Source organism: Eurosta solidaginis, chromosome 1, assembly GCF_040869045.1.
Source record: "Eurosta solidaginis isolate ZX-2024a chromosome 1, ASM4086904v1, whole genome shotgun sequence".
NCBI classification, from domain to species: domain Eukaryota; kingdom Metazoa; phylum Arthropoda; class Insecta; order Diptera; family Tephritidae; genus Eurosta; species Eurosta solidaginis.
This window is the reverse complement of record NC_090319.1, coordinates 147978243-148001731: the sequence shown is the minus strand read 5'-3', so window position 1 is coordinate 148001731 and position 23489 is coordinate 147978243. Positions and strand designations below refer to the sequence as shown.

At 38.1% G+C, this 23489-nt stretch overlaps 1 protein-coding gene across 7 annotated transcripts in view; it reads left to right on the top strand.

Annotated features, from left to right (window-relative positions):
• LOC137236868 (uncharacterized) overlaps positions 1-23489 on the top strand; it is a 1561671-nt gene that overhangs the window by 84785 nt on the left and 1453397 nt on the right. Inside the window, exon 1 of one of the 7 annotated variants that reach the window (XM_067759921.1) lies at positions 18712-18786. The exons of the other annotated variants lie outside the window; for them this stretch is intronic. The gene's annotated coding sequence lies outside the window, so the exon portion shown is untranslated. Of the gene's footprint in view, positions 1-18711; positions 18787-23489 lie in introns of those variants that run through there. 7 annotated transcript variants of the gene reach the window in all.

Below are 23489 nucleotides of genomic sequence, written 5' to 3'. Positions count from 1 at the left end.
GATGCTAGCTCGCATGGCTCAGGAGCTGAATTACGACAGGGAAATGATCAGGGGGATGAGATACCAATAGCTTATGTGTCGCAACAGTTGAATAGGGCGCAACAAAATTATTCCGTCAGGAGTGCCGCGGTCTTAGCCATTAAGAAATTCCGAGCTTATGTTGAAAGTCAACCTTTTACCGTAATAATTGACCATGGAAGGTTGCGATGGCTAATGAATAAAAGCGACCTCAGCGGGCGCTCAGCTCGATGGACGCTGAAATTTCAAGCTTTTGACTTTCACACAGAACATCGCAAAGGAAGTGTCAATGTGGTGCCGGATGCTCTTTCTCGCATCTACTCCAAAGACTAAGAAATATCCGGAATTGCTACTGAGTGTTCCCCTATAATAGACCATAGCTCAGAGGCGTTCTCTGATGCAGAGTATGTGGAGCTGAAGGAAACATTGAAGAACAGGTTGAAAATTTTCCGGACTATAAAACTCATGGGAAATTTATTTACCATCGCACTGAGTTTTATACGGGCGACCCAAAAAAGAAGATGTTACTTGGAAATTGCTAGTACCCAAATCTCTTAGAACCGAGGGTATGAAAAACGTGCATGACATTCCGATTAGTGCTCATGGAGGAATTTCGAAAACTGCAGAACGAATACGTAGATATTTATATTGGCAAGGGGTGTTTAAAGATGCATTCGAGTACGTAGGTAATTGTGAACTATGCAAAACCACGAAATATCCTACCAAGTTACTGCGTCCACCAATGGGAAAATATAATCCCATAGAAAGCATTTTTTAGAAGCCTTACGTGGAAATACTAGGGCCTTTTACCCGCTCGAAAAACGGATATATTGGCACTCTTATCGTACACGATCACTTGTCCAAGTTCACCTTCCTTTGTCCGCTCAAAAAACTTCAGTCATCGACAAATAACAAATTTTTTGAAAGTTCATGTCTTTGACGTATATGGTATACCTGAGTATATCCTAAGAGATAAAGGAAGTCAGGGCCAAAGATTTTGAAGCCTTCCTTACCAAATGTGGTATTAAGCACATCTTTACAGCCATACACTCACCACAGAGTAATTCTTCCGGAAGAGTCAACAGGTAAATTTACCCAGCTTTGAGGACCTATATCGAAACGGACCAAAGCAATTGGGACTGCCACTTAAGCAGTATTAACTATGCGCTTCGCAATGCGATCCATCAATCCTCGGGGTTTAGTTCTTATTATATGGTGTTGACATGACAGACAATTATGCGTTAATAAGGAACATTGAGATGTTGACAGAAGGCTTAGTTGGTGTGCAGCACCGTTTGGAAAAATGCAATGTATGAGTGATCAAAAATTTACATAAAGCCTTTGATCGAAACGAATATCAATACAATTTGAGAACTCGGGATATAACCTATAAAGTTGGCCAAGAGGTATTGAGGAGGAATTTTGCCCGAAGCAACTTGTCAAAGTCCTTCAACGCTAAGCTGGCGAAGACGTTTCTCAGGGCACGGGTAAGAGAAAAACTCGAATCCTCTTATTATATGTCGGAAGAAAAAGACGGCAAACTACTAGGCACGTACCATGCCAGAGATATGCAGCCCTTATCCATTCGCTTTTTTTTTCAGGTATTTCATAAAATCATTTTAAATGCTTTTAGAAAACTTGTGTTGTGCGAGTCAGTATAATTAAACAATATACGTATTGTGATCTTACTGATTAAGTACTTTGTGTTCGCTGGGCTTAAAGATTTTTTATACTCAGCGTGCTTTGCACACAGAGTATATTAACTTTGATTGGATAACGGGTGGTTGTATAGGTATAAAGGAATCGAGATAGATTTAGACTTCCATATATCAAAATCATCAGTATCGAAAAAAAATTTGATTGAGCCATGTCCGTCCGTCCGTTAACACGATAACTTGAGTAAATATTGAGATATCTTCACCAAATTTGGTACACGAGCTTATCTGGACCCAAAATAGATTGGTATTGAAAATGTGCGAAATTGATAACCACGCCCACTTTTTATATATATAACATTTTGGAAAAGACAGAAAACCTGAGAATTTAGTAAATAATACACCTAGAATGTTGAAATTTGACATGTGGACTGATATTGAGACCCTTGATAAAAATTTGAAAAAAAAAAATTTAAAATGGGCGTGGCACAGCCCACTTGTGATAAAATCAATTTTACAAATATTATTAATCATAAATCAAAAACCGTTAAACCTATCGTAACAAAATTCGGTAAAGAGGCTGCCTTTATTATAAGGAATGCTTTGAAGAAAAATTAAGGAAATCGGTTAAGGACCATGCCCAATTTTATAAAAAAAGATTTTTAAAAGGGTCGTGGACGGATAAATAAGCTATATCTTTGCAAAAAAGATTTCATTTCCCAAGTGGATTTATAACAATAAATAGGAAAAACTTTAAATTTAAAGAAATTCACGTGGCACGGTCCCTTTTATGACAAAGCAATTTTCTATGTTTCGGGAGCCGTAGGTTAGGTTGGGTGGTAGCTTCCCTGATAGGGGAAGCCACTTGGACAACATAAAGGTCCGTTGTGATACCACATATAGATAATAAACTAAAATAACGGTGACGTAGATATAACTACTCAGATAATCGTTGGATAGCAACGATAAAGTTCCGAATGATACCGATCTCAACCTTGGATAGCTCCTCGGGAGATTCAAGCGAGTCGCGACCGAAGTACTTTCGCCTAGTTCTGGCAAAAGCTAGGCAATCAAGCATAAAGTGGTTTGGTGATACCACCTCATCATCCTCCATACAGCTGCAACAGGATGGAGTTTCCAATAGATTGAGACGTACCGCATGGATACCCATGGGACAGTGCCCTGTCAAAACCCCAATGACCATTGATAGGTGAGCCTTAGTTAACCCAATTATTTCATCCTGCCATCCACTTTCGCCCAGAAAGATCTTGCTACCCTGCAAGACGTAGTGTCCGCCCAACGTTTGCTGAGTTGGGACCCAGATAATCTTAATTGTAAAATAATTCGATTCAATCGCAAGTGAGGTCAGGCATTCCCAGACCCCCCTCGATCGCATTGGAGTTGAGTTCAAGGCCTTTATACCTGCTGGGCTATCAGAGTAGATGTTAAATTCCTTAACCGTAGTAGCACTGGATAGCATTTCATCCACCGCATCCTTAATCGCAGCAACTTCCGTTTGTAATACGCTGCAGTGATCAGCCAACTTAAACCTGCGGCTTACATTAAACTCTTGACAAAAGACCCCCACCAACCTTTCCGTCCAGCTTCGACCCATTAACCTGTCCCATGCCCCAGATAATTCCTTTTCCCCACTCCTCCCTCGGGGGAATGACTGGGGTGATGGTTGCATAGGGAGCGGTTATCGGCATACAATACTCCGTCCTGTCCGGGATAAAGTCGAAGCTGGTAAGAAGGCTAGAGTGTCCGAAGTCAGAAAGCCTAACACCCATATCACGAATCCAGATCAACGACCGGGCCGCGGCTGTCTTTCCCGCAATATCTACTAAATGTATGTTCAGCATGACATTCAGTGCCAAGGTAGGTATTGTTCTCAGAGCGTCATTGATACCGATCAGCGCCGTCCGTTGCACTGACACTAACATTTTGGAGGTGTTCGCCGTGTCCAGTGCTTTCCACCAGACCATCACCCCATAGAGCAGAATCGGTTTGACCACCATCTCATAAAGCCAGGGTACTACTCCAGGCGAGAGTCCCCATCTCTTTCTGATAGCCCCCCTGCAGCAGTACAAGGCAACTATAGAATTCCTGGCCCTATCTTCCATATTGGGTCTCCAGGACAGTTTCTTGTCCAGAACAATCCGCAAATATTTAACCCTGTCAGAAAGTAGCAACGGTACCCCTCCAACCGAAGGAGTTCGGAAGTCGGCTATCTTAAGGGAAGGGATGGTAATTTACTCCTCCTGGATATATTGGAATTCTTATCGTACTCCATCACTTGTCCAAGTTCACCTTCCTTTCTCCGCTCAAAAAACTTCAGTCATCGACAAATAATAAATTTTTTGAAATATCATGTCTTTGACTTATATGGTATAACTGATTATATCCTAAGAGATAAAGGAAGTCAGTTTAGGGCCAAAGATTTTGAAGCCTTCCTGACCAAATGTGGTATTAAGCACATCTTTACAGCCATACACTCACCACAGAGTAATCCTTCCGGAAGAGTCAACAGGTCAATTAACCCAGCTTTGAGGACCTGTATCGAAACGGTCCAACGCAATTGGGACTGCCACTTAAGCAGTATTAACTATGCGCTTCGCAATGCGATCCATCAATCCTCGGGGTTTAGTTCTTATATATAGTATAATAAGAAACATTGAGATGTTGACAGAATTCTTATTCGTTTTGCAGCACTGTTTGGAAAAATGCAATGTATGAGTGATCAAAAATTTACATAAAGCCTTTGATCGAAACGAATATCAATACAATTTGAGAACTCGGGATATGACCTATAAAGTTGGCCAAGAGGTATTGCGGAGGAATTTTGCCCAAAGCAACTTGTCAAAGTCCTTCAACGTTAAGCTGGCCAAAACGTTTCTCAGGGCACGGGTTAGAGAAAAGCTCGAATCCTCTTATTATGTGTCGGAAGACAAAGACGGCAAACTACTAGGCACGTACCATGCCAAAGATATGCAGCCCTAATCCATTCGCTTTTTTTCAGGTATTTCATAAAATCATTTTAAATCCTTTTAGAAATCTGTGTTGTGCGAGTCAGTATAATTAAACAATATACGTATTGTGATCTTACTGATTAAGTACTTAGTGTTTGCTGGGCTTAAAGTTTTTTTATACTCAGCGTGCTTTGCACACAGAGTATATTAACTTTGATTGGATAACGGGTGGTTGTATAGGTATAAAGGAATCGAGATAGATTTAGACTTCCATATATCAAAATCATCAGTATCGAAAAAAAATTTGATTGAGCCATGTCCGTCCGTCCGTTAACACGATAACTTGAGTAAATATTGAGATATCTTCACCAAATTTGGTACACGAGCTTATCTGGACCCAAAATAGATTGGTATTGAAAATGTGCGAAATTGGATGATAACCACGCCCACTTTTTATATATATAACATTTTGGAAAAGACAGAAAACCTGAGAATTTAGTAAATAATACACCTAGAATGTTGAAATTTGACATGTGGACTGATATTGAGACACTTGATAAAATTTGAAAAAACAAGTAAGGAAGTTTAAGTTCGGGTGTAACCGAACACTACATACTCAGTTGAGAGCTATGGTGACAACATAAGGGAAAATAACCATGTAGGAAAATGAACCGAGGGAAACCCTGGAATGTGTTTGTATGACATGTGTATCAAATGAAAGGCATTAAAGAGTATTTTATGAGGGAGTGGGCCATAGTTCTATAGGTGGACGCCGTTTAGGGATATAGCCATAAAGGTGGATCAGGATTGACTCTAGAATGCGTTTGTACGATATGGGTATCAAATGAAAGGTATTAATGAGTATTTTAAAAGGGCGTGGACCTAAGTTCTATAGATGGACGCCTTTTCGAGATATCGCCGTAAAGATGGACCAGGGGTGACTCTAGAATGCGTTTGTACGATATGGGTATCAAATGAAAGGTGCTAATGAGTATTTTAAAAGGGTGTGGGCCTTAGTTCTATAGGTGGATGCCCTTTCGAGATATCGCCATAAAGGTTCTAGAATTTTTGTTTACGATATGGGTATCAAATGAAAGGTGTTAATGAGTATTTTAAAAGGGAGTGGGCCTTAGTTCTATAGGTGGACGCCGTTTCGAGATATCGCCATAAAGGTGGGCCAGGGGTGACTCTAGAATTCGTTTGTGCAATATGGGTATCAAACGAAAGGAGCTAATGAGTATTTTAAGAGGGAGTGGGCCTTAGTTCTATAGGTGGACGCATTTTCGAGGTATCGCAATAAAGGTGGACCAGAGGTGACTCTAGAATTCGTTTGTGCAATATGGGTATCAAACGAAAGGAGTTACTGAGTATTTTAAGAGGTAGTCGGCCTTCGTTTTATAGGTGTTCGCCTTTTCGAGATATCGCCATAAAGGTGGAACAGGGGTGACCCTAGAATTTGTCTGCACAATATGGGCATCAAACGAAAGGTGCTAATGAGTATTTTAAAAGGGAGTGGGCCTTAGTTCTATAGGTGGACGCCGTTTCGAGATATCGCCATAAAGGTGGGCCAGGGGTGACTCTAGAATTGGTTTGTGCAATATGGGTATCAAACAAAAGGAGTTAATGAGTATTTTAAGAGGGTGTGGGCCTTAGTTCTATAGGTGGACGCATTTTCGAGGTATCGCAATAAAGGTGGACCAGGGGTGACTCTAGAATTTGTTTGTACGATATGGATATCAAATGAAAGGTGTTAATGATTATTTTAAAAGGGCGTGGGGCTTAGTTCTATAGGTGGACCCCTTTTCGAGATATCGCCATAAAGGTGGACCAGGGGTGACTCTAGAATTCTTTTGTGCAATATGGGTATCAAACGAAAGGAGTTAATGAGTATTTTAAGAGGGAGTGGGCCTTAGTTCTATAGGTGGACGCCTTTTCGAGATATCGCCATAAAGATGGACCAGGTGTGACTCTAGAATGCGTTTGTACGATAAGGGTATCAAATGAAAGGTGTTAATGAGTATTTTAAAAGGGAGTAAATCTTAGTTCCATAGGTGGACGCCGTTTCGAGATATCGCCATAAAGGTGGGCCAGGGGTGACTCTAGAATTCGTTTGTGCAATATGGGTATCAAACGAAAGGAGTTAATGAGTATTTTAAGAGGGAGTGGGCCTTTCTGGACCAGGGGTGACTCTAGACTTTGTTTGTACGATATGGGTATCAAATGAAAGGTGTTAATGAGTATTTTTAAAAGGGAGTGGGCCTTCGTTCTATAGGTGTTCGCCTTTTCGAAATATCGCCATAAAGGTGGACCAGGGGTGACTCTAGAATGAGTTTGTACGATATGGCTATCAAATTAAAGGTATTATTGAGAGTTTTAAAAAGGAGTGGTGGTAGTTGTATATGTGAAGGCGTTTTCCAGATATCGACCAAAATGTGGACCAGGGTGACCCAGAACATCATCTGTTGGATACCGCTAATTTATTTATATATGTAATACCTGCCAAGATTTTAAGGGTTTTTTATTTCGCCCTGCAGAACTTTTTCATTTTCTTCTACTGAATATGGTAGGTGTCACAACCATTTTATAAAGTTTTTTTTAAAGTTATATTTCGCGTCAATAAAGAAATCCTTACCTTACCATGTTTCATCCCTTTTTTCGTATATGGTATAGAATTATGGCATTTTTTTCATTTTTCGCAATTTTCGATATCGAAAAAGTGGGCGTGGTTATAGTCGGATTTCGTTCATTTTTCATACCAAGATAAAGTGGGTTCAGATAAGTACGTGAACTGAGTTTAGTAAAGATATATCGATTTTTGCTCAAGTTATCGTGTTAACGGCCATGCGGAAGGACAGACGGACGACTGTGTATAAAAACTGGGCGTGGCATCAACCGATTTCGCCCATTTTCACAGAAAACAGTTAAAGCCATAAAATCTATGCCCCTACCAAATTTCAAAAGGATTGGTTAATTTTTGTTCGACTTATGGCGTTAAAAGTATCCTAGACAAATTAAATGAAAAAGGGCGGAGCCCCACCCATTTTTAAATTTTCTTTTATTTTTGTATTTTGTTGCACCATATCATTACTGGAGTTGAATCTTGACATAATTTACTTATATACTGTAAAGATATTAAATTTTTTGTTAAAATTTTACTTAAAAAAAATTTTTTTTTTAAAAGTGGGCGTGGTCCTTCTCCGATTTTGCTAATTTTTATTAAGCGTACATATAGTAATAAGAGTAACGTTTCTGCCAAATTTCATCATGATATCTTCAACGACTGCCAAATTACAGCTTGCAAAATTTTTAAATTACCTTCTTTTAAAAGTGGGCGGTGCCACGCCCATTGTCCAAACTTTTACTAACTTTCTATTTTGCGTCATAAGTTCAACTCATCTACCAAGTTTCGTCGCTTTATCGGTCTTTTGTAATGAATTATCGCACTTTTTCGGTTTTTCGAAATTTTCGATATCGAAAAAGTGGGCGTGGTTATAGTCCGATATCGTTCATTTTAAATAGCGATCTGAGATGAGTGCTCAGGAACCTACATACCAAATTTCATCAAGATACCTCAAAATTTACTCAAGTTATCGTGTTAACGGACGGACGGACGGACGGACGGACGGACGGACGAACATGGCTCAATCAAATTTTTTTTCGATCCTGATTATTTTGATATATGGAAGTCTATATCTATCTCGATTCCTTTATATATGTACAACCAACCGTTATCCAATCAAACTTAATATACCCTGTGAGCTCTGCTCAACTGAGTATAAAAATTTTAAAATGGGCGTGGCACAGCCCACTTGTGATAAAATCAATTTTACAAATATTATTAATCAAAAACCGTTAAACCTATCGTAACAAAATTCGGCAAAGAGGTTGCCTTTATTATAAGGAATGCTTTGAAGAAAAATTAAGGATATCGGTTAAGGACCATGCCCACTTATAAAAAAAAGATTTTTAAAAGGGTTGTGGACGGATAAAATAAGCTATATCTTTGCAAAAAAGATTTCATTTCCCAAGTGGATTTATAACAATAAATAGGAAAAACTTTAAATTTAAAGAAATTCACGTGGCACGGTCCCTTTTATGACAAAGCAATTTTCTATGTTTCGGGAGCCGTAGGTTAGGTTGGGTGGTAGCTTCCCTGATAGGGGAAGCCACTTGGACAACATAAAGGTCCGTTGTGATACCACTTATAGATAATAAACTAAAATAACGGAGACGTAGATATAACTACTCAGAGAATCGTTTGATAGCAACGATAAAGTTCCGAATGATACCGATTTCAACCTTGGATAGCTCTTCAGGAGATCCAATTGAGTCGCGACCGAAGTACTTTCGCCTAGTTCTGGCAAAAGTTGGGCAATCAAGCATAAAATTATTTGGTGATTTCACCTCATCATCCTCCTTACAGCTGCAGCAGGATGGAGTTTCCAATATATTGAGATGTACCGCATGGATACCCATGGGACAGTGCCCTGTCAAAACCCCAATGACCATTGATAGGTGAGCCTTAGTTAACCCAATTATTTCATCCTGCCATCCACTTTCGGCCAGAAAGATCTTGCTACCCTGCAAGATGTAGTGTCCGCCCCACGTTTGCTGAGCTGACTCGAGGCCCAGCTATGGAGGAGCAATCTACAGGTGGATAGCGGAATCCCGAAATTCCTACAGCCATCTTTATCTGGTTCAGTTGTACCGATTCGGGCTAAGAGATCCGCTTGACAGTTACCCTGAATATCACTATGGCCCGGAACCCAGATAATATTAATTGTAAAATAATTCGATTCAATCGCAAGTGAGGTCAAGCATTCCCAGACCACCTTCGATCGCACTGTAGTTGAGTTCAAGGCCTTTATAGCCGCAGGGTGTCCAGAAACTTGCCTCTGACTAGGATAGCAAGGTCATCTGCATAGGCAACCACCCTACAGCCATTGGCTTCGAGCTCCACAAGAAAATCGTTGACTACCACAACCCATAGCAGAGGAGATGGGACGCCCCCCTGTGGCGCACCTCCTTCCTCTCAGTTATGGCCCCTCCCCACTCAGCTGCGACAATTCTGCTGCATAGAAATTTGCTACAAAAATCAACCAGAGCCGCCTGGACTCCTAAACCCACCAAAGCTCTTTCGATTGCCCCCGTTAAGACATTGTTAAAAGCCCCCTCGATGTCTAGAAAGGCACCCAGAGCAAACTCTTTGTGTTCTAGGGTCCCCTCTATTTGCTTTGCAATCGAATGGAGAGCCATTTCCGTCGATCTTCCCTTATAGTAGGCACACTGTGAAGCCGACAGTAACCCCCGAGGAATCCTTGCCCTTAGGTACAGGTCAATCAAACGCACAAACGTCTTAAGAAGAAACGACGAGACACTGATTTGCCTGAAATCCTGAGGTGATACATGAGAGCTTCTGCCGGCCTGCGGAATGAAGATGACCCTAACCGTGTGCCACGACTTCAGGATATAGTTAAGCCTGAGGCAGTTAGTGTAGATGATGGCCAACCATTGGCAGGAAATCCCTAAAGACTCTCAGAAATCTGAGCTGCATCCCTTCCGCCGTAGAGCCCCAAGATATTCTCGGCCAGGCGGCGATCAACCAGAGCTTTCCTACGCGGCGTCCATCGCCCACCTATCCTGGGAAGTTTCGAACCCAGGGCTCCCGTTGGGAAAGCTCCTCACGACAGGGCTTCCTTACTGGTGCTGCTGGTCAATCGCATTCGCCGGACCTCTCCCTTTCCCAGTCACAGCCCCATATGTGTCTGCATTGAGTGTCAGTTTCGACCCCCTCCACTACCCGAACTACCCGTACCTACGGGATTTGAACCCAAACCCCTGCGCTTATCCGTCTGATCAGCCCTATTGATCCGCCGGAAGCTTTCCCGGTTGCCAGCGTCCTGCTTCGGAGCGCTCTCCGCACCTGTCGCCTCTCTCGCACCATGACGACCTCCGCCGTCACTCCTGCCCTCATTTTATTTATGTTCGTGCCTATTCTAAGAAGTCCCCCCTCAATGCCGCTATCCGGAGCCGATTGTGTAGTCGCCCTTCAACGGTTGCGTGGTTATCTATGCTACGCAGGGGGCCACGCGAGGGTTGACGCATTACCTTATGGGTAGTTCTACTTTCTGGTTCTAATTTTAGCCAAGAAATTTTAAAGAAACTTTGGATGCGAAAATTACCCAAAAACTTGAATATAATTTTATCAAGTTCGAACTTCAATGACATAAATGACTTAACTAAATTAGCTGATAACGTTTGGGAAGTTACCAGTAAAAATGAAATTGCTTTGATAAACAGTTCTCAAAATTCTAAAGGAAAAAATCCTATTTGATACTACTAATTTGGTTAAGAAAACATCTTTAATTTGTGAAAATTTTCAAAAATTATCGTTGGAATTAAGTGAAATTAAGAAAGAAATTAGTCAGAATTATTCAAGATCACGTCCGACAAGTAGAAGTAGTTTTAGAAGTCCTGTTAGATATCGTTCGAGATCTCATCATTAATCAATCATTACAAATTGGGAAAGGAGATGTGAAGAACCATGTGCGTTTGGGAAAAACAGTAATTCAACAAACTAAAATGTTCCGTTATTGCAGCGACAAATAACGGAATTTCAGAAATAACAACTCGTCGCTTATTTATATTTGACAAAGAAAACAAGTTAAAGTTTTTGACTGATAGTGGGGCAGAAATTTCAGTGTTTCCAGCTTCGAAATTCTCGTGTACAAAAAAATCATCAGATATTATCTTAACAGCAGCTAATGGTTAAATGATTTTTACATATGGAAAAAAACTTGTAAATGTTAATTCAGGTTTAAGGCGGAAATTTTCTTTTGTGTTTTTGATCGCTGATATGGCGAAATTTCTCATTGATATTAAAAACAAGTATTTAGTAGATCCATTAACAAATTTATCAGTTAACACAATTTCGTAACATTATATTGTCTCTTCCAAAATTTGTTTCGAAAGAAGATCAATACACAAAATTGTTGAAAGAATTTCCTTCCCCGTTATAGCAGAGCCAAATTATTCGAAACCGGTTAAACATATCACAGTTCATAGACTTGTTACAGAAGGCAATCTTCCTTTCTCAAAGCCCAGACGTCTAGACCCAATCAAATTTAAGGTAGCTAAAACTTAATTTGATTTTACTGTAAAAACTGGAATTTGTAGACCAATTTCCTCTGTAGCATCACCACTTCATTTAGTACCAAAAAAGAGAGTAATGATTGGCGCCCCTGTGGTGATTTTAGAATACTTAATACTGTTACTGTTCCTGACCGCTATTCTTTACCACATATTCAGGGTTTTAATATGAATCTAAGAAATAAAAAATATTTTCAAAGTTAGATCTTGTTAGAGCGTATCACCAAATTCCAGTGGCAGAAGAAGTTATTTATAAAACGGGGATTACTACTCCTTTTGGCATGTTTGAGTTCATTCGGGTGCCTTTCGGCTTGAGAAACCTCAGCACAAACTTTTCAAAGATTCATCAATGACGTTGTAGGTGAATTAGATTTTGTTTACACGTTAGGTTTGGTTGAACTGTCCGGTCCCCTTTGTTTGCACATATATTCATTATCTCTAACTTGCAAGTGAGAGTGAAGAGAACATTTTAAGGATCTCCGTATATTTTTTGAACGTTTGTCTGAACATGGTTTGAATGTTAAACCAAATAAATGCATTTTTGGTGTTACTAGAATTGATTTTCTAGGGCTTAGTATTTCTGAATTAGGAATACGCCCATCTGAAATTAAAATAAAAGTTTATCGAGATTTTGAACTACCAAAATCCGTTAAACAAACAAAAAAGTTTATTGGTATGGTTAACTATTACTGAAATGAAATATAGTGCTTTTGATAGAGAATCATTAGCAATTTGCCTTAATATTAAACATTTTAAATTGTTTTTGTTTTATCTGCCTATTGATAAAGTATTCAAGGTTCGAAACGAGCTCAAGTCCAGAAAAAAAAAAAAAATATTGCTCTGGCCTTGAGCTCGTTTCGAACCTTGAATATTTTAAATTTCAATATATGGTGTGAATCATCCGGAGATTGTCCTAGACCGTTCGTTCCAAATAATTTACGCAAACAGTATTTGATAAGTTACATGGAATAGTCCATCCGGGTACTAAAGCTACTCGCCGTCTAATTATAAAAAAAATATTTTTGGCCAAATATGAATAAAGAAATTAATTGTTGGTCCAAAGAATTGATTAGTTGTCAAAAATCTAAAGTTTATCGACATACGAAGTCACCAGTTAGTAAAATTTCAATGCCGAACAAAAGAATCGAACATATTCATTTAGATATTATAGGACCTTTACCTATTTTAAAGGGACATCGCTGTATTTTAACTATTATTGATAGGTTCATACGTTGGCCAGAAGCATACGGATTAAGGGAAATTTCTTTTCCAAGAAGCAATTGCAAATAAATTTTTACGTGAATATATACATCGGTTTGGTGTACCTCTAGAAATAACTACTGATCAGGGTGCTCAATTTATTTCAAAATTGTTTACAGAATTAACAAAGTTATTAGGCAGCCATCAAATTACGTCAGCTACATCCAATGGCGGATACAGGGGGGGGGAGGGGGATGGGGCGCTCGCCCCATTAGAATTAGTATTAGAGTGTAAGCAGTCCCTGGAGAGAATCGGGACAGGGAGAAGCATACATCTATATTGGGTCCCAGGACATATGGGAATAGATGGGAATGAAAAAGCGGATGAACTACCTAAAAAGGGCGCATCCCTTGGAGCTTGCTCCGTAGACGTCCCAAATAGACTAGGCGAAATTAAGCGATGGCGAGAGGTGCACATGATCGATCCAAGCAGGGTACGCATAACCTTATATTTCCAGTAGAGATGTCGCAGTAAACGCAGTCCACAAATTGAGCAATTTAAACAGACTAAATAGCAAATAGCAGTGCATATAAAAATAGTATGTCTTATACAAAACGAATGTGCAGTGTAAAACATTAAGTAAACGATCTTAAGGGTTATAGTTACATATTTGATATTAAGAAGTGACATGTATAATTATATGCGCTGGCATCACATGCCTTTAAATTAGGGTTGGTCAGTGATAGCATATGTAGGAGGTGCGGGCTGGAGGAGGAAACGATCGAGTACGTTCTGTGCTCGTGCCCTGCGCTTGTCAGGCTAAGACTCCGGCTATTAGGATTGATACACCTGTCAGATCTATAAGCAGCAATTGGCTTAAGTCCCAGAAAGCTGCTAGTATTTGCCAAGAGGACGGAGTTATTTTATAACATAGCTCCTGGTTTTTGATAGGGTTTTTCAGTTTGGTCGTTAAAACAAACTTCTGGTAACACTGCGGACTTATTCAGTCTATGTGAGGTCCTCATCGACCGGCCAGATCAACCTAACCAAACCTAATCCACCAGAAATAAATAAATATTCTGCATTAAAACAAATTTTGATTGAAAGACATTCCTTAAGTGAGAATGCGAAGTTAGATAAAGTGTTGTCCGATTCTGAAATGGGTGAAAGTAAACCTTCGGAATTTTACCGATCGTTAGTTCTACTTTATGGTTCTAATTTTAGCCAAGAAATTTTAAAGACATTTTGGATGCGAAAATTACCCAAAAACTTGAATATAATTTTTTTAAGTTCGAACTTCAATGACATAAGTGATTTAACTAAATTAGCTGATAACGTTTGGGAAGTTACCAGTAAAAATGAAATTGCTTTGATAAACAATTCTCAAAATTCTAAAGGAGAAAATCCTATTACTACTAATTTGGTTAGGAAAACATCTTTAATTTGTGAAAGTTTTCAAAAATTATCTTTGGAATTTAGTGAAATTAAGAAAGACATTAGTCAGAATTATTCAAGATCACGTTCAACAAGTAGAAGAAATTTTAGAAGTCCTGTTAGATATCGTTCGAGATCTCATCATTAATCAATCATTACAAATTGGGAAAGGAGATGTGAACAACCATGTGCGTTTGCGAAAAACTGTAATCCAACAAACTAAAATGTTCCGTTGCACAGTGGCGCCTCTGCCGTTAAAGCATGGCAAAAATCAAATAAAATGAAAGCGTTCGCTGAATGTAATACATGTTTCTAATAAAGAATTTTCCAGGGATCAAGAACTTATAACTGTTTTTAACAGAAAATTATAGTTTACCAAGTAGAGCCGCTCAAAATTGACCAATTTTCAACATTAGGAAAAATTTGAAAATTTTCTTCTTTTTCGTTGTATTTAAAATGGTTTTGTGAGTAAATAAGGCGACCAGTTGTCGTTTTCTTGTATAGCAATTAAAGATAATTTAATTAGGGTTGAAACAAAAAAAAAAATTGTTTTTTTTTTGGTAAAAGTTGGCGGATATACCTGTTTTTCGAAATGCCTATTTTTAGGGCCTTTTTAAAACTTTAATGGAAAACAAAAAAATGTTAAAATATGTGCTCCGTCAAATTAACAGTAGTTATTTGTGAAATATTCAGTTACCTAAATTCATAAAGTCTACCTGCGTCCAGCTGCAGCTTCACTTTTTACATCAAATAAAGTTAAACAACCTTGGGCATAAATACGCGCCTGAGCAGGTATATATAATTTAGTACGGCTGTAAGGTCGTTTTTGTTATTGGAACATGTTAACAACATACATTTTTTTAGTTACGAATTGTATACCTGAAATTCATTTTAATAATTTGAGTAGGTATATAAAGCTATCCATACAATGCAAATTATCATTCGTCTTTTGGAGATTAAGGAACTAAGTATTCTGTTTATTTAAATAAAGTGAATAGAGTTTTTAAATATAGTTCACAGTTTAATATTTAGTCAGATACACTCGAAGCCAATTCTAATATGTATCTAGAAAACTCGAAACTATTTGCGGTGTTTAAATCTACAAAGTCAAGACGGGACTTCGTTGAGGCTATTATGAGAGAATTAGCGAGTGAAACAAGCATTCAAGAAAAGAAAGGCCTGGAAGAAAAAAATGGTTTACAATACATTATGATAGAAATAAAATGGAAGGACGTCTATCGTAACAATTCAAAATTTCAAAGTTAGCATGAAAAGTTGCTAGCTGACAAAACTTTTTTGGACGAAGAAACGCCTAGCACGTCAACCAATCCAACTAGAGGGAGACCAACAAAACCCATAGAAAAGTGTTCTACCTAAACAAGGATAAGGAAGTTGTCTGATACCACAAAAGCTATGGCCACGAATCATCTTTCAGAAGCACTGGCTATTAAATATAAAAAAGACAAAGAAAACGTGAAGTCTCATATAATAGAAGCACTTGCGGTAGCAAGTCCAGTGCGACTGATGAGGATCAAAAACAGCATTCCCACACCACCAAATGCGCTACCTAGGAAATACACTCCCGAAGAAGCTTTGGCGCTGTTTATAGATCTCGATTTAACGAATAAAATATATATTATGTTGCGTAAGTCATTATTGCAACGTAATGCCGATATTTTACCTGGATACAAAAAAATTACTCAAGCCAAGAAAGAAGCAGTTCCTCTAAGTCCCAAAATATCCGAACTATCAGATGGCATTGAGCTACAACCTAATGGATCATACTTCTACACAACTCCTTCAAAGTTTTACTGAAGAAAATTTGAAATCACTGCCAAAGGAGCTAGGATTGATAACTAAGTGAGGATGTGGTGGATCATCAGGACAAAGCGCATATAAACAAAGAATAAATGTAGACGATGAAATAATTACAGATAGTAATATATTTATGGCTTCTATTGTTCCATTACGACTAAAAGATGAAGCTTCAGAATATTGGAAAAATCCACGTCCGTCATCAACTATATTGTGCCGCCCGATATTATTTAAATACGAGAAGGAGTCTTCGGAACTCATAAATGCTAAAGTGAGTGATATAAAAAATCAAATTGCCAAATTAGAACCAACAATAATTGAAATTGAAGAGGGGAATGTCATTACAATAAAGCATGATTTTCTTCTAACAATGGTCGATGGAAAAGTTTTGAACTTAATAACAAATACGACATCTACAATGAAATGTCCAATTTGTAAGAAGAGCCAAAAGGACTTTGAAAATCTTGATGATTCAATAACTGACAATCTAAATTATGAGTATGGAATATCTCCTTTACATGCTAGGATAAGATGTATGGAATTTGTTTTGAAGTTGGCTTATACACTACCACAACAAGGAGAAGTTTTCGACGACAATACAACATGTAAGGAGAAAAAAAATAATTCAGGGTGCATTCTATAAAGAGATTAGGCTTAGAGTTGACTGTCCAAAGTATGGATACGGAAATATAAATGAGGGTAACTCCTCAAGAAGATTTTTTGAAAACGATGAAGTGACTGCTCGCATAACAGAAGTTGATAGAGATATTGTGAAAATATTGGGAGTAATTTTAAATATTTTAAACTACCATGAACCAGTTAATGGACCCAAATTTGGAGAATATGCATCTAGAACTACAGAGTTGCTGCATCAAAAGTATCCTGAGAAGAAACTTACACAAACGGTACATAACATTTTAGCACACGGAAAAGATTTAATAGAATACCAGTGCTTACCATTAGGAGAATTGTCTAAAGAAGCTCAATAATCTAAGAACAAGGACTACATAATATACAGATGTATGAACACCTGCAAAGTATCACGAGTTAGACAAAACGAAGACCTTTTCAACATGTTATCTATCTCTTCTGATACAGTCATATCATCTATGATGTATGTAAGAACACAAAAAGATCTTACAGATGCGTATAGCTCAGAAATGGTTGCTTTGTTAGATATATGTTCCAGTGACGATGACTATGTTAAGATAAAATAAGTTTTTCACTTCTTATCACAACAATGAAAAAGAGATTTACTAATCAATTTTGTTACTTTATTGAAAAATAAGATATCTTTTTACAAGTTAATTTTTTATTTCAAATAAAAGAATTAATTAATTTAGTAATTTTTAAATATATACTTTTCGTTATTGCATTTCTCTAAAGTTTATCAAATTTATTTTAAAACTTAGGCATTTCGCCTTCAAACGAGTATTAAATTTTTATAGAAATCAATACGTCTATCGAGTTTGGTACAAATTGGTAAAGCGGTTACTAAGATCAAACTTTTTAGCATAAATGGGCAGTGCCACTCCCGTTTTCCAAAATTCGTTGGCTGTTTAATCCTTAGCTCAAATTAAATTTCATTGAACCACTTTCAATAACTTTTAGTTATTAATAAAATACATATTTGGCTTGTAAATTAAAAAAAAAAAAAATGTAAAATTTTACGGTGAATTTTGAAGCACCTTGTTATTGTGGCACCAAAAACGGACATTTGAGTTTTATAAGAGTATTGCCATTTAAAAGAAACAATACGTCTATCGATTTTGGCAGTTATTGGTTACGTGACTACTTAGATAAAACTTTTTATCATAAGTGGGCAGTGCCACGCTATCTTATCAAAATCATTAGTTTATCTTATTTAATGCTTAAATACGTCATTATAAGACAAATCTCATTTTATTTTTTTTATTTTTTACTAAAAACATTTTGTTTTTGCATTTTTCTAAAAATTTTCAATTCTGACGATTTTTTTGAAGCACCCTGTATCTGTGACATTCTTAGCTTTCACACAATAAATCTTCATAATATCTTCATTGGTTCAAAAGTTATGATTTTTGCAAAGAAAAAACTCAAAAGGCGCCACTGTGCGTTGCTGCAGCGGCAAATAACGGAATTTCAGAAATACCAACTCGTCGCTTATTTATATTTAACAAAGAAAACAAGTTAAAGTTTTTGACTGATAGTGGGGCAGAAATTTCAGTGTTTCCAGCTTCGAAATTCTCGTGTACAAAAAAATCATCAGATATTATCTTAACAGCAGCTTATGGTTAAACGATTTTTACATATGGAAAAAACTTGTAAATGTTAATTCAGGTTTAAGGCGGGTGTTTAGGCCACCAGCCTAAATATATCGGACCACCCTAACGCGCGCATTAGTTATTTTATTATTAATACCGGTAACGGCAAACACCAGTCGAGAGCTAACTTTGAAGGGGAAAAACTCAACGAAAGTTAGCTATCGGAATGTGCCGTGGACTTTTTCCCGCGCTTGTCTCTTTCTTCTGTTTTAGAACGTTCGAGCGCCAGCAGCTATCTCGCAGGTGAGTTATCCGACCAAATATCCATTTTATATATTTTTACCTTAGTGATTAGAGAGTGTCATTTTAATTAATATTAAGAATTTGAGATTGTCATTTAATTAATATTCGCATTAAGAATTCTCATACATGTTAACTTGACAAGTGCATTGCGAATTGTGCAGTGAATTAATTTCATAACTTTACCATTTCATTACTCTCGGCAAGTAAATCACTTTCATAAGTTGGAGTTTGCCAATTGTAGTGTGAATTAATTATTCTATCTCGTGCATCTAATATTTCATTTCCATTGTTTATAAAGTGAATAAATATTATTATCGACTCGTTACTAATTCTCTTTATATTTTTTCTTTTATTTGCGTGCGATGGCGCCCCACGACTCGGGTGCCACATTCCCCCCCCCCCCAAAATTTGATCCTTCGAGCCGAGGAAGTTAATATTCCGAAACACAGCACATTTTTACCATCATAAAATAACCAGCACGTGTGGAAAACCTGAGAGCTAAGATATTATTTATAAAATATATCATCTTCACAAACAAATTAAAATCCACCAGGAGTGAGCAAAGCGAGAAAACTTAACGAGTTTATGCAAACTCGTCAATACAAATCATCACATCATACTGTACAATAGCTTCATCTCACAATATAAAGCATCCCATCACATCGAAATCACATCATACAGTCCACTAACATCATTGTCACCTCGAGATCGCATCACATCACGTCGGCACACGACATCCCACACAGGGATGCACCTTAACGTTAAGCTAATCGTTTATCAAAAAATTTTCACCGTTTCCATTGAAACACTTCGAAATATTATCGATAAAGAAATTATCAAGATAAATTGCATCTCGTTTTTAACCGAAACGAAAGGCCTTCATTAACGTTAAAAACGTTAACAAAAACGTGATACTTTATGTTTGAATTGTGCTGGCAATGCTATAGCCATGGTGAAGCCAAAAGGTGGTAACAGCGAGCGGACATACACACACAAACTCCATGTAATTTTTTTGTGTAATTCGTTGGTGGTAATGTCAAAAATACTCTGAGAAATGTTCGCACTGTCAAAATTCATGAGAAAAGTTGCAATCAGCTTGACTAATGCTTTCATCTTTAATGACTCCGCCATCAATCAGCTTTCCCAGCATAGTTTGAAATTAATAATCAACACAAACGATATGATTTCGTTTTGATATGGCAGAAAACGAAACAAAATCATTTCGTTAATTTGACGTTCTTAACGTTAATAAACGAAACGAAATAACTTTGTTTCGTTTATTAACGTTAATTATCCTAACGAAATGATATCGGTTCGTTGGTTAAGCATGCCTGATCCCACACAACCTTTCAACATCATAAACAGTCCATCATCACATACAACATAGTCAATTCATCACATTACATCTTTAGCATCAACCTCGATAACTTCACACTCACAAATTCAAGGTACGTGGTAAAAAAGTTGCTTGGTGGTGCACATTTTTTTAGTTACGTGATTTACGTACGGAAAGTGCACTCCGTGATAGAAGGAACACAGGCAAAGCAAGTGAAATTGCTAAATTTCGTGTTTTTTAAACACATCCATCGCCTTTTGACTATCGGGTAATTCCCCCCACCAGTGGTAAGGGTTACCCGACACAGCTCAAGGCAAGACAGTCAGTGAATTTTGTTTATTTTTTTTTATCACACACTCATCACTGCTCTGTGTTGTACCCCTCGTCGCCACATACGTTGACAAAAATTTACTGCAGGACCCATATTTTCACTTGTTTGATAGCCTTAGCTTATATATCACAGAATTCACTTTATTACTCAGTTTGAGAACTGAAATAATACTAAAAGCCAAAAAGTTTAACTAAGTACGTTGGGTGGCTAGTGGCTTATTCACACAATTAATCTATATCGCTTGTATTTTTAACACCCTAATAAAATAATTAAAATTTCACTTTACCACGTAAAGTTGGATAAACAAATTGGCTTCCTTTATATTGGGAAAGATACCCTGGTTGGCTACTCTGGGATAGCGCTCACCTCACACTTTTTGTATACACATTAAATCCTCGGCAGGATTTCTATCTGTGTTTCACATCACTAGGTATACACATTAAATCCTCGTCGGGATTTCTATCTGTATTTCAAATCTCTAGGTTACACACATTAAATCCACATAAGGATTTCGATTTGTGTTTCAAATCTCGAGGTTTAGACATTATATCCACATTGGGATTACATTTGCGTTTTTAAAATTTTTCTTAGACACGCTAAGTTGTCAGAAAATATTTCTATCTGTGTCCAACACACCCTTTAGAGACATTAAATATTTGCAGACGATATCTCTTCTCTGCATTGCACATCACTGTAGACACATTAAATCCTCGTCAGGATTTCTATCTGTATGTAATATCACTTTATACACACTAAATCCTCGTCAGGATTTATATCTGTGTTTATTTCTATATCACCGTACACACATTAAATCCTCGTCACTAAATTCACATAAGGATTGCTATCTGTGTTAACACATTCAATCAGATCAGAATTTCAATCCGTGTGTTTTTAAAGATTCTACACAATTCAATCTCAGCCGGATTGATAGCTGTACTACTCAAAAAAAAAAAAAAAAACGCACTTATAGTTTTTGCTGCGGTTGCATATACACCGCCACTAAGTCGTTTACCTCCAAGTTCGACACCTTTAAAGAAACAAGAAATTCAAATTAATAAAATCAATGGAGACTTATATTAGATTGGCTAATTCCATAGTTGAGTTTGAACAGACTTCAACTCCACCCCGGCCGAATCCCGGAACAAGCACACCCTTGCACCACTGCAAGAGGAGCTAAGGGCACTATGGAAGAAGACCAAGTCTACATATGAAAGTTTTCTCAGCAATCCTGAGCTGTCCAAAGAGGAACTCAGCTCGCTAATAAGAAAGAATAAAAGTTGCTTCGCATGCTACCTACAATGCATGTCTGCTGTGGCGGCTGAAATCGTAGCTATCACCTCACAGCCGGCAAAAGATGAAGCGAAGGATGAAGACTCTTCCCGCCGGAGACATAAAATGCGGCTTCCGCCCTGCGATACGGATGTATTTAAAGGCGACTACCTTTCCTGGCCGGCCTTTATATACATGTTCACGGCAATTTACATTCTCAATACCGATCTGAAAGATGTCGAGAAGTTATATTATCTGAAACAAAAAACTCAAGGGGAGGCAAAAGAAATAGTGGGCACATGCTCGTTAACAAACGAGGGGTTTGCAACCGACTGGAAAAATCTAAGCGCCAGGTACGAAAATAAACGTATCCTCGTCAACATACAACTAAAACTTTTATTTAATCTGACGGCAGTCGAGCAGGAGTGTGGAACATCAATTAAAAAATTGCAACGTGAAATCAACAATTGCATTTCTGCGCTGCAATGGCTCAACATTGACATCACAAATTGGGATGCAATTATAACGTACTTGTGTTCAACAAAACTCCCCGAATCTACCTTAGCGCTTTAGGAGCAGACAGTGGAAAGAAAAACCGATATACCGAAATGAGAGGATATGGCAAATTCCTGTCCAATCGCTTCCAAACATTAGAAACAGTTTCTGACCTCAGGGGTAACAAAACCACAAAAGCGCCCAAAAATCAAAATTCAACGGAAAACTCAACAAAACTTGGGGTTTACCAAGCCAACGTACCAAAATCGGCATGTAAGATGTCAACAGTACGGAGCACAAATTACGAAATTGCCAAAAATTCCGTAGGTTGTCTACGTCAGGGAAAATAGAGTTTGTAAAAAGCAATAGTTATTGTCTTAATTGTCTGTCGGGTGGACACACAGTGACACGCTGCACTAGCCCATTCAATTGCAGCACGTGCCACGCAAGGCACAACACCTTGCTCCACCTTCCGACAGCACAATCGAAGACAACTCCTCAAAGGTGGACTCAAAACGCCACCGACAATACACCTTCTACCACACAGCAGGCTAGGGCAAGGATGGAGTCTGAAAAAAGACAAGATAATGCTAATAACGTCTCTTCGTGTCATGCTAACACCACTAAAGGGGTGTTATTCGGAACAGTACGTGTTAATATACACTATAATGGAGTAAAATTTTCCGCCAGAGCGCTGATAGACTCTGGGTCCGAATGCTCTTTCATAACAGAAAACTAAAAAGGCGAATAAAACTTCCATCCAAACGTTTGCATGTGCAAGAGTCAGGAATAAATAATACACCATTTGCACAGGTAAAGGAATCGTGTGCGATTACGTAAGGTTCGCTTACAGACCCCTTAGTAAGCATCGATACAGTGGTCCTAGTCCTACCTCAATTAACAGGGGACCTTCCGACTTGCCAAATCAGCGCAACGACTCGGCAAGCGTTCCCTGATCATTTTCTGGCGGATAAGAGGTTGTTCATTAATGAACCAGTCGACCTTATAGTTGGAGGCGACATTTATCCCCAGATAATACTAAACGGCATACGGAAGAACGTTCTAAATATGCTTCTCGCACAAGAAACCGTCGCCGGTTGGATTTTAACCGGTCGTGCAGAAGAACCTAACCCAACTAATACAAGGGTATCGCTTTTTAACGAAATTAGCCTAGACAAGCAACTGACCGATTTCTGGGAACTTGAAAACATGCCTACAGAAAAGGCCCTGACCGAAGATAATGCCTATTGTGAGGCACTATATAAAACCACA